Raw genomic sequence first — 12893 nt, 5'->3', positions numbered from 1 at the left:
CAATTTCAAAGTGATGGTTCTCTCCCCAGGAGATAGAGACAGACAAAGTCAGGGACGGAGAGGGCTTACTTTTGCCTAGGACGACCTCTCCGAGCGGTCCTAGACACTGGAGTTTCCCGGCTTCTCCGGGCAGGAACGGATGAAGTGCTCCTTACAGCCACAATAGAAACAGCTCCCCTCGGCTCGGCGTGACTCTTGGCGAGATTTGACCATCTTGGTCTGGTCGATCTGCATAGGTTCGGGCGAGTGCACCCGGGGAGTGACTGGTTGAGAGGCAGGTCTCTGGAAAGTAGGAGCAAGGCGAGGAAACTTTCTCTCCCGGGTAGTCTCTTTGGTACGTTCTTGGAAATGGATGTCAATCCGAGTAGCTAGAGACACTAGGTCATCCAGGGTGGTAGGAATGTCCCGACCGGCTAACTGGTCCTTAATCCGGCCGGAAAGACCTTCCCAGAAGACGGACACCAGGGCCTCATTGTCCCAGGCAAGCTCAGAAGTGAGGGTACGGAACCGTATGGCATATTGGCCCACGGTGAGACTCTCTATGCGGAGACATAGCAGAAAGGAGGCTGAAGAGGATTTTCGTCCTGGTTCATCGAAGACTTTCCGGAAAGCAGCGAGGAAAGACGAGATGGGACATGATGAATGCCACCTTGGCCCGGTCGGAGATGAACTGATGTGCCAAGAGTTCAAAGTGCAGGGTGCACTGGTTTATGAAACCTCGAGCTAAGGCGGGGTTGCCAGCAAAACGTGGAGGTGCCGAGAGCCGGGGTCCATAGCCAGACGCCATAATAGGACTAGGTTGTGGTGCCGCGGAAGCAGGCACTGCCTGACCAGAGATGGACACAGACTGATCGGACAATGCGCCTAGGCGAGAGTTAACAGACCGCAGGAAGGACAGGACTGACTCCTTTTGAGCCCTCTGACGTAAGACATCCTGGTGCAGGTCGGAGATTGCGGGGGTCTGGGGGCCACTGGGTTCCATGGCCCGAGCAAACTGTTACGGGTCAGGGAGGTGGAACCTCTGTGCTACGGTGCAAGGAGGGACCCAGAGGGGGGTAACTAAGTATCAACCCGGACCGACCCTGGTCGTACGGCGGCTAACGACTCCGTGACCAGGGAGGGACCGAGCCGAGGGACCAGGTGCTACTCTGGGGACGACCTTGAAAGGGAGCAGGTGACTCCCACGGTACAGATGGCAGGGACTGACCGGAATAGCAGGTAGGCACAGCAGGCCGCCTGGCGAGCAGAAGCCTCCAGGTAGGCTATCAGGTAGACACGGCAAGTGACGGCAGGAGTCTCTAGGTGGGCTGGCAGGTGGTCACGGCAAGTGACGGCAGGAGTCTCTAAGTGGTCACGGCAAGTGACGGCAGGAGTCTCTAGGTGGGCTGGCAGGTGGTCACGGCAAGTGACGGCAGGAGTCTCTAGGTGGTCACGGCAAGTGACGGCAGGAGCCTCCGGGAAGGCACGGCAGGTAACAAGCAGGTAACAGGCAGGTCACAGGCAAGTGCTCCCAGGTGAGCGGGCTGCCAGACATGGCAGGTAACAGGCAGGCAACAGGCAAGTGCTCCCAGGTGAGCAGGCTGGCAGACACGGCAGGTAACAGGCAGGCAACAGGCAAGTGTTCCCAGGTGAGCAGACTGGCAGGCACGGCAGGTAACAGGCAGGCAACAGGCAAGTGCTCCCAGGTGAGCGGGCTAGCAGGCACGGCAGGTAACAGGCAGGTAACAGGCAGGTAACAGGCTGGCGGGCAAGACTGGTAGTCAGGCTAGCAGCGGGACCTGAGGGCTGAAGCAGAGGTCAGAAACACTGTGCAACAACTTTTGCTCGGGCACCTCCATTTTGGAGGAGGTGCCTTATATATGGGAGGACCCTCGGCTATTGGCCGGGGACTCCTTAAGACGGCGCGCGCGGCCCATTTAAGAGAGAGGTTGCGTGCGCCCTAAGCACAGTGCCCGGGGAGCTGCGCGCGCCGGCAGCAGGAAGAGGAGCGCTGGTGAGCGCAGAGTGGGGAGCGCGGGGAGTGAGGAGGTGAGTGGGACGCCGTCTCTGCCTGGCAGGGGGCAGAGACGCCGATGCTACAGTTTGTAGATCTGAGATAGATAAGTCAGCTTGTCCTCATTGAGGACAGAGACTGATGTAAATGGTAGCATGCTCTGTGCAGCGCCGTAGAATATGTTGTCACTATATAAAGCAATCATTGCTTTTCTTTGATCACTGCTCTTTTTCTATAGAAAGACAAACACACACAGGGGAGACCAAGGTACAGCAGGACCTGCCTTTCCACAGAAGAACTATTTGTTGCTGCCTGGGACTGGGAGGTGAGCAGAGAAAAGAGGTGAGTTGTCATTACACAGGTAAATCACTGAAAAATGTGCTTTAGACTTATGTGTACTTATCAAAAAGTCAATAAAGATAAGGGGAATCATATATGGTGGTATCACAGGTGTGGTGCTATTAATTTACTTCAAACCAGCATCTGTCAAAACTGGAATGTAGCTCCCTCCATAAAGCTAACTTACAATCATTTCTAGCTGACAGATATATGTGGGAACGGTAAAAAACCTGGGTAGGATCCGACCAACAAAACACTAAACTTGCTGATTTTTCCAAAGAGCCATTATTGTTCGTGTGACCCTTATACAGTGTTCTCATCGCTTGTTTGGATTTAGCACCGTTCTTTGTAGGCTTTGTTACAAGTCTTGTGCAATGCTAGACAGGACAGGCAATCTATTCTTGGCTTGATGCAAGCTGACCAATATTTCACTCCTTGATATTAGTGACTTATAAATCAACCGTCTTACATAGGGCCTAAAGGCCAATTAAGACGATCCAATAATTTGGAAACAAACTATCAGAGGAATAGTCCTAAGATAGTTTGACTGGCCCATAAATTTTACCTACAATTCTATCCGTAGTTTTACCGGATATAGAACTCTTAGCTATTATAATCTATGGGGCTATTCACTTGTCCGTGTATTTTTGCAGACTTAATGGTCCGTACAATCTCTTGGATCCTAACTTTTCAATGCAAGTCTATGGGATCATGAAAAATTGGACAGCATCTAGACAGCACTTGGATGCCATCTGCGTGCTGTATGTTTCTCACGGACTGTTTAATAGAAAAAACTTCAGAAACCTCCACTTCAGCCTCATTTGCATGAGGAATAAAACACTTTTTTTTTCAGTAATGGAGCAACAGAATGCATAAGTAAAGGTATAGGCAGCCTCTTACAAAGACCTACATGTCCGTGTGAGCAGTATGTGAGAGTGGAATGTGCTAACAGATTCCCTTTAAAATGCATGATTATTGGTAGCATATCGCCTCATGTAAATAGGAGATGTTCTGTTCATTACATGATATTCTATGCACATCAACTAATCGTATTAACAGTTGTTCTGTGCACATAGAAATCTGGTCAGCCTGACTAAACAGACCAGTTAATTGACCACTGATGGGCTTTCATTTAGCTGATTAGCGGTCGTTTAATGGCCTGGATCAGCACGTGTAATCGTACCATTGTTCTTAGGGATGTATTACAGCTCTATAAAAGCTATAAACTATTCAGCGCCACAATAAGGCATGCATAGAAGTTTAATTGCTTCCAGAAGAGTAGACCATAATACGTTGTCACATGGAGTGGCACACTGAGTGTACTTCTGCTATCTACATGATACATTACATTATTTTCTTTTGTGTTTTGATCCATGTAGGTTCAGGGGAGAAGAATGACAGAAGTGATGAGAGCAGCTCAGTAAGTTTGTACTCAATGTATGTTAAATTGCAAAAAAAAAAAGCTCTTACTCTACAAAATGACTGTTACCTGGAATTTTTCAGTTAGTGAAGAATAGCTCTGGAGCACAACTTGCTGTTATACCAAGTAAAATACTATCCAGATATTTTACTATTTGGGAAGATCATATTTTCTGAGCTGTGAATGTTTGTCCTTACTGTAGAAATATTGGCAGAGTTACCAGTGGATCAAGCAAGGGACAAAATGTATTATAGCAGTGGTGTACCGCCAATGGCGGCAGACCACGTGGCCGCTCTCCCATCATTGCCCCTCCAATTCTGAGCTCTGTGACGTCTCAGAGCAGAGGGCGCGATCATGTTACTACAGCGCGCCCTCTGTGCTGAGCAGTGCAGAGGGTCAGAAGACACACTGCAGAAACCGGAGGAGCAGGGAACGGGGAGAGGTGAGTATTTGTTTATTTATTAATACTGTATGGAAGACTATATGGGATCCATAATAATGTATGGAGGACTATATGGGGCTCATAATACTGTATGGAGGACTATATAGGGCCCATAATAATGTATGGAGGACTATATGGGGCCCATAATACTGTATGGAGGACTATATGGGATCCATAATAATGTATGGAGGACTATATGGGTCTCATAATACTGTATGGAGGACTATATGGGGCCCATAATAATGTATGGAGGACTATTTGGGGCCCATAATACTGTATGGAATACTATATGGGATCCATAATAATGTATGGAGCTCATAATACTGTATGGAGGACTATATGGGGCCCATAATAATGTATGGAGGACTATATGGGGCCCATAATACTGTATGGAGGACTATGTGGGGCCCATAATACTGTATAGAGGACTATCTGGGGGCCATAATATTGTATGGTGGGCTATCTTTGACCCATAATACCGTATGGAGGACTATCTGGGGCCCATAATACTGTATGGAGGACTACGTGGGGCCCATTATAATGTCTGGAGGACTATGTGGGGCCCATTATGCTAATTGGAGGGCTATGTGGGGGCCATTATACTATTTTGAAGGCTATGTGGGGGCTATAATACTATATGGAGGACTATGTGGGGACCACTATACTATTTGTAGGACTATGTGGAGACCAATATACTGTTTGTAGGACTATATGGGAGTCGTCATACTGTTTGCAGGTTTATGTGAAGGGGTTGTTATACTGTTTGCAGGTCTATGTAGGGGGTATTAAACTGTTTGCAGGCCTATGTAGGGGGGCATTATACTGTTTGCATGTCTATGTAGGTGGGCATAATACCGTTTGCAGGTGTATGTAGGGGGGCATTATACTATTTGCAGCTATATGTGGGGGTATTATATTGTTTGCAGGACTATATGGGGGCCGTTATACTGTTTGCATGTCTATGTTAAGGGGCCGTTATGTTATACTGTTTGCAGGTCTATGTAGGGGGGCATTATACTGTTTGCATGTCTATGTAGGGGGCAGTATACTGTTTGCAGGAGTGTGTGGCGGGCCATTATACTGTTTGCAGGACTATCTGGGGGACCGTTATACTGTTTGCAGGGCTATGTGAGGGCATTATACTGTTTGGGGGGCTGTGTGGGGACCATTATACTGTATGCAAGCTATTATACAGTGTAAAGTTTTTTGTGGGGTGCACTATGCTGTGTAGAGGGCTGTGCCGGGGCCAGTATGCTGTTTGGAGGGCTGGGTAGGGCCATCATACCGAGTTGAGGGGTGTGGAGATCATTATATATATGGAGGACCATTATACTGTATGGAAGGCTGTGTGGTGATCACAGTTGGGGCATCATACTGTGTTGGGATCACTTTTACTTTGCCGTGGAGGGTTGAGGGAGGTACAGTAGGGTCATCATACCATGTGTGTGGAGGGTACTGTGCAAGAATTTACTGTGGGGGTATGAGACTGTTATTTCGGGGGACACTATTGTTAGCATTATACTTTATGGGGACAATGAAAGGGCAATCTAAGGGCTTCAATAACAGGAAAATTAATTTGTAAGGGCTGCAAAGTTGTGAGCTATGCTCTTCTGTGACCCCACCGAATATTAAGTTTTTTTTTTTTTTTGGGGTGGAGCCCAATTAGAACTTTTGCTATGGGGCCTCATGATTTCTATGTACGGACCCTGTATGATAGATTACAATGTGACAGTGTTTGCGTGACACTGAGTGAAAGAAGAGAGCCAAGAAGAGCTGAAGAGAAAAGTATGAGCAGGACAGAACATAAGAATGATGAGAATTGCTAGTAATTGTGGATGACAGCGGCAGAAGAGACAAGTCTGTTTACTATCTTCTGGGAAGAGAATCTGAGACAAAATCAGACTATGATGAATACAACAGAAAGGATGTCTCAATTAAATGGACTTTGTTTTCACTCTGGACAACTATGACTAGTAATTAAATTGACATGCCTCTAGACTAGGCCTCCTAAAACTCTGGAATATATTTGGCTGCATAAAATTGTGAGTTTTGTCCTCCACTCACATACTTAGAAATATCTTAGGTAAATTCAGGACTGTTGGCAACTGAGCACTCACATAATCAGAAGTCCCTAATAAAAGAAACATTAGTTCCATGTCAAGAAGCAAAGGTACATCATTATCTTAAAAAAATATATCTTTATTGGAGTCCGACCATATCATACATCATGTATTGGCCTGAACAGTTCCATACTGAAACCTGGACAGTTCAACCACTGCAGCAGTGGCAGGAGATGTGTCAGTTTTGTTAGTGCTGTGTTATCTTATGCTATCACCTTATAGTATTCCACGTACTGTCAATGTCCAGGCTGATTTTAGAACGTGGCCCCAAGCAAAATGAAAAGTTAAGCCCCAAATATTGAAATACTATACAGTTACTTTGGGGGTAGGAGGAGTAAGGGGTGTGCAAAGAGCCGGAGAATTGAGTTCTAGCCCTTCAACGGCCAATGGCCATTGCTAGGGATTTTGGTGAACATATCACAATGGTACAAGTGTTTTTATTATTATTTAATTATGTTTTGCTTAAATACCGCCATTATATTCTGCAGCGCTTTACATACATTATCGTCGCTGTTCCCTTTGGGGCTCAGTATTTCTTTGGAGTGTGGGAGGAAACCCACACAAACACGGGGAGAACATACAAACTCTTTGCAGATATTGTCCTTGGTGGGATTTGAACCCAGGACCCCAGCACTGCAAAGCAACAGTGTTAACCAGTGTGAATGTTTCCTATAGTGATAAAACTGTTAGGTAATCACCTAAAGAATAGGAAGGAGTGCTTTTGGACAGATAACCTAAGTGTAGTCAAAGTCATTAATTCTTTTTCTTTTATTTCTCTGTCTCTCTTTTGGATCTTCTTTGTCATGTTGCATTGTTTACAATTGAACATTTAGTTCTTTGGAGAAGAAAATTGGATAGCTGATGTATTATCTCACTTTCAGTGGCAGGTTTCTCGGCAAGCTATCGCTCTCAGAGCAGTAGAGGTTTTGGATGTTTGGTTGAAGTTGGTGGGACCGGTTTAAGTCCAAGCTGATCGTGCTTCATATTTTCAGGTTCTAATTCGCTACCTTGCCGAGCTGCTTTCCATCAGCAAGTTATGGTACTTTTTTCCAATGACTTTGTATTTGGAATGTCATAGTTGTCTTTTCCTTGGCAGGCCACTTACACATTCAGAAGCTGGAAATAGACATCTTTGTCTATCTTTTTTGGGTAACATTTTTTTGATGGGGGGCCTGCAGCACCTACCCTGTCACAGTTGCATATTCTTTTGCAGCTTTTGAACCCTCCAGTTAATGTTTACTTTTGTGTTAGATTAAAAAGCATTTTCATTCTTTCCTGTATTTCTCTGAGTTTCTTGTTATTCAGCCTTAATACTGCAGAATTTCCCAATAATTCTTTTTTATCTGTGCTGTAATGGTAGCAAATGAGTTTGGCTTATTCAAGGTGGAATTCATGAGGGTGGATCACTGGTGCTCAGCTATGTCTATCCAATTTACCTTACCATTTAACTCTTCTTGAAGTTCGCTTAGACCTTCAGTTTTTGTCTGTTGACCACTCCTATCCTTGGACAGCACAGAGGGATAAATTTAGTCCTGCTAGTAGTCAACTGGTCTTAGTTGAGGTTCATTGGCATGGTATTTGGTGCCTATACATGCAAAAAAAATAAAGTGGTTTACCAGTATCTATTTGGATTCTTTTATTGTCACTTGATAAAGACTGAGTCAACACGAGTCATAGTAACATAGTAACATAGTTTGTAAAGCCGAATAAAGACTTGCGTCCATCAAGTTCGACCTGTTAGTTCTGTAATTGCTAAAGTTGATCCAGAGGAGGGCAAAAACCCCAAATGATTTAGCCAATCTTCACCTGAGGAAAAATTCCCTCCCGACTCTGAAACCAGCAGTCAGAATAAATCCCTGTATCAACCTACTATTTTATTTTATTTTTAAGTATACGCTGAAATCTGCCTGGTATCTAGAAATGCATCCAGTCCCCGCTTGAACTGGTTTAGTGAATCCGACATTACCGTCTCCTCACTCAGTGAATTCCATATTCTCACTGCTCTTACCGTAAAGAACCCCTTCCTATGCTGGTGCTGAAACCTTTTCTCTTCCAGTCTTAGTGAATGCCCTCTTGTTACCGTAATATCCCTCCTTTTGAACAAATCCCGGGCAAGATCTCTATACTGTCCCCTAACATATTTGTACACATTTATTATGTCCCCCCTCAACCTTCTCTTTTCCAGGCTGAATAGTCCTAGTTTTGCCAACCTCTCTGGGTATTGCAGTCCCTCCATTTCCTTTATTAATTTTGTTGCCCTCCTTTGTACCTTTTCAAGCTCATTTATATCCTTTCTATATATTGGGGCCCATAACTGAGCACAGTATTCCAAGTGTGGTCTGACCAGTGCTTTGTACAGTGGAAGAACAATGTTCTCATCCTTTGCAGCTATACCTCTTCTGATACATCCCATTACCCTGTTTGCCCTTACAGCAGCGGCCTGACTTTGGGCACTCCAATTTAGTTTGATATCAATCAAGATGCCCAAGTCCTTCTCCATCTCTAAATTCCCCAATGATTTCCCATTTAGTGAGTACTGGTGACTTCCATTTTTCCTTCCCATATGTATGACCTTACATTTCTCCTCGTTAAACCTCATTTGCCATTTAATGCTCCACCTACCCAGCTTATCCAAATCCCTCTGTAGGTCTGCACTGTCCTCTTTTGTATTAATTGTTTTACATAACTTTGTGTCATCTGCAAATATTGATATTTTACTATTTATCCCGTTGACTATGTCGTTAATAAAGATATTAAATAACATTGGGCCTAGTACAGACCCCTGTGGTACCCCACTAGTGATGCTTACCCAATCTGAGAATATTCCATTTATAACCACCCTCTGCCTTCTATCCTTTAGCCAGTTAGCTACCCACTTGCAGACATTTTCCCCCAGCCCCATCATTCTCATTTTGTATACCAACCTATTATGTGGCACGCTATCGAACGCTTTTGAGAAGTCGAGATACACGACATCCACTGGTTCCCCCTGATCTAATCGAGAGCTAACCTCCTCGTAGAAATCAATCAGGTTTGTTTGGCAGGAGCGATTCCTCATGAATCCATGTTGGTTCGGGATTAAAAGATTATTAGCATCAAGATGCTCCGTAATTGCCTCTTTAATGAAGCTTTCAAAAATTTTGCCCACAACGGACGTCAGACTCACCGGCCGATAGTTTCCGGCGTCACTTTTCGCTCCCTTTTTGAATATTGGCACTACATTCGCCTGTCGCCAATCAAGTGGTACAGACCCAGTCTCAACAGAGTCCTTAAATATAAGATATAACGGTCTGTCTATCACATTACTTAGTTCCCTTAGTACCCGTGGGTGTATGCCATCAGGTCCTGGTGATTTGTTTATTTTAATGTTACTGAGGCGTTTCTGTACCCCAGCTTGGGTTAGATTAGTCATACTTAGTGGAGGATTAAGCTTGTCACTTCTCATTTCTCCTGTTAGTTCTATTTCCTTTGTGAAAGTTGTCGAAAAAAAAATATTTAATAGATTAGCTTTATCCTCATCTTTCTCTATGATTTTGCCTTCCTCACTTTTTATCGGTCCAATATTATCCGATTTAATCCTTTTACTATTTATATACGTAAAGAACAGTTTGGGATTTGATCTACTTTCCCTAGCAATACGTCTCTCTGTTTCCTCCTTCGCTATTTTTATTTGTTTTTTACAGGTTCTCGTTTTTTCCTTGTAACACATTAGTGCCTCCTTACTGTTTTCCTGCTTTAATCTCTTGAATGCCTCTTTTTTGCTATTTAACGCCCCTTTTACGTTCTTGTTCAACCATATTGGTTTCCTCTTATTTCTGGCCCTTTTATTCCCATACGGTATATACCTCTCACACTGAGTATTCAGAATTCTTTTGAAGGTTTCCCATTTACTATTCGTATTCCTTTGATTAAGAACTTTGTCCCAGTCAATAAGTTGAAGGCTTTCTTTCAGCTGATCAAACTTCGCCCTCCTAAAGTTTAATGTTTTTGTTGTTCCCTTATTGATAACCCTACTGAAGGGCATTTTGAAGTCGATAATATTATGATCGCTATTACCTAGGTGCCCCCCTATCTGTACCTCAGTTATTCTATCAGGCCTATGTACTATTGCCAGTATGAAAGAAAAAGTCACATGGATGCTGTTTAACCACTTTATTTTTCTGGATGATTCGGGTTTGGAAAGAGGCCCGGGCTGCTGCCTGGAGTTTCCTTTTTCGTACATGCAGAAAGGAAATGAACTCTGCCATATGCATCTGTTGGAATTAATCTTGCTAATGAATTCAGACATTTAGCTTTTTGCTTCTTTATTTCTGTGATTCTGTTTTGTTTGGTCTGAGATTATTTTTCATGCTGTATGGCATGGCGTACAAGACGCTAATTGAGTGGAACAGGCCAACTTTGATTATCGATCACTAAGGTGTCCCATTTGTGAATGCTTGCGAGAAGATTGTGGTGAGACATCAGCAGCTGGAAAGGGATAACAGGAATATTTCATAGCCCTATGGTTTGTATTTAACAGACTTTTCTGGTTTTCAGGATGGTGTAGAGAGGTCCTTAATTATTATAATAATTATGCCAGCAAGGGAATTTTTATTTAATTTTATAAATGCTGTGGCTGATCCCATATTCCACAAGTCATTGTATTGCATGTAATACTAATAGATTTTCTTCCTAAACCCAGCCCTTTAATATCAGAGAGGGAAGAAGCACAGTATGCAAGTACCAATACCAGTTCTAAGGTCATAAGCAGTTGGGTAATGGGTTTATCCCATACCTTTGTTTAGGTCCTACAGTAATGTGTGACTTGTTTACCATTGCACATGCTAATGTGGTGTCCTAGGGGGTATGATGAAGTGTACCTTTTTCTCATAGGTTGCGGAAGACAGAATGTGTACAAAGTTCAGTGTTGTTGGTTGGGGACATTATAATTTTATCATTATTCTTCCTACAAAAGTCCATGCCATTGTTGGGTACTATATACAGTGGATATAAAAAAAAGTCTGCACACTCCTTTTAAAATGCCATGTTTTTGCAATGTAAAAAAAATATATACCAATAAGAATCATTTCTGAACTTTCTCCACTTTTAATATCACCTATAATCTGTACAATTCAATTGAAAAATAAACTGAAATGTTTTCGAATGGAAAAAGAAAATAAAGAACTAAAAAATGTGGTTGCATAAATAAGCAAAAATACTCTGAAATACTCTTTGAATTTATGACAGCATTCAGCCTTTTTGGGTAGGAGTCTATCAGCATGGCACATCTAGAATAGGCAATCTTTTCCCACTCTTCCTCGTAGTAGCACTCCAAATCTATCAGATTGTGAAGACATCTCCTGTGTATAGCACCTTTTTCAGGTCAACCCACAGATTTTCAGTTGGATTCAGGTCTTGACTCTGGCTGGCCTTTCCAAAACTTTAATCTTACTATGAGAAATCCATTCTTTTATTTCATCTTCAGCTTTTTAGCAGAGGCCTGAAGGTATTGACTGATATTTGGGACTCTTAATAATTCCCCCACTTTGGCTAAAGACCCAGTTCCAGCTGCCAAAAATCCTTCCTCACCATGCTTCACTGTGGGTATGGTGTTCCTTTGGTGATGCGCAGTGTAGGCCTTGCACCAACATACCATTTTGAATTATGGCTAAAAATTCCATCAGTCTATAATATGGTTTCCCACATGCTTTTGACAGACTTGATGTAGCTTTTGGCAAAAATAATGGGGATTGAATGTTTTTCTTTGTAAGCAGAAGCTTCCTTCTTGCCACCCTACACCAGACATATGAAGAATATGCGAGATTGTTTTCATATGCTGTAAAGAATCAGTACTTGCCAATTCTAGATGTCCATGCTGATAGACCCAAAAAAGACTGAATGCTGCCATAAATTCAAATGGTGCTTCAGAGTATTTGTGCATATTTATGCAACCACCTTGTTTCAGTTTTGTTATTTTTAGTTTCCCTCTTAACCCCTTCAACGAGAAGCCTGTTTTCACCTTTCTGACCAGACTATTTTTTTCAATTCTGACCACTGTCACTTTATGAAGTAATAACTCAACACTTCAATGGATCCTAGTGATTCTGAGATTGTTTTCTCGAGATTTATTATACTTCATGATAGTGGTAAAATGTCTTCAATATGACGTGTTTATTTGTGAAAAAAACAGAAATTTGTTGAAAATTTGGAAAATTTTGCAATTTTCAAATTTTTAATTTTTATGCCCTAAAATAAGAGAGCAATGTGGCACACAATAGTCCATAAATAACATTTACCAAATGTCTACTTTGCATAACACAATTTTGGAAACATAATTTTTTTTCGTTAGGAAGTTAGAAGGGTTAAAAGTTGACCAGCAATTTCTCACGTTAACAAAATTTACAAAATCTTTTTTTTTGGCACAACATCACATTTGAAGTGACTTTGAGGGGTCTATATGCCAGAAAACACCCAAAAGTGACACCATTCTAAAAACTGCACCCCTCAAGGTGCTAAAAACCACATTCAAGAAGTTATTAACCCTTCAGGTGCTTCACATGAATTAATGCAATGTGGGAGGAAAACATGAACATTTTACTT

General features: G+C 42.8%; 1 long non-coding RNA gene across 1 annotated transcript in view; it reads left to right on the top strand.

Moving 5' to 3' along the window:
- LOC141271090 (uncharacterized) overlaps positions 1–12893 on the top strand; it is a 119398-nt gene that overhangs the window by 66574 nt on the left and 39931 nt on the right. The window contains exons 2-3 of the long non-coding RNA XR_012321824.1: positions 2232–2335; positions 3712–3752. This is a non-coding gene — a long non-coding RNA (uncharacterized lncRNA). The remainder of the gene's footprint in view (positions 1–2231; positions 2336–3711; positions 3753–12893) is intronic.

The sequence above is a fragment of the Phyllobates terribilis genome, unplaced genomic scaffold, assembly GCF_046119375.1.
Source record: "Phyllobates terribilis strain yellow unplaced genomic scaffold, ASM4611937v1 Scaffold_5__5_contigs__length_657084704, whole genome shotgun sequence".
NCBI lineage: Eukaryota > Metazoa > Chordata > Amphibia > Anura > Dendrobatidae > Phyllobates > Phyllobates terribilis.
This window is presented reverse-complemented; position numbering and strand designations above follow the sequence as displayed.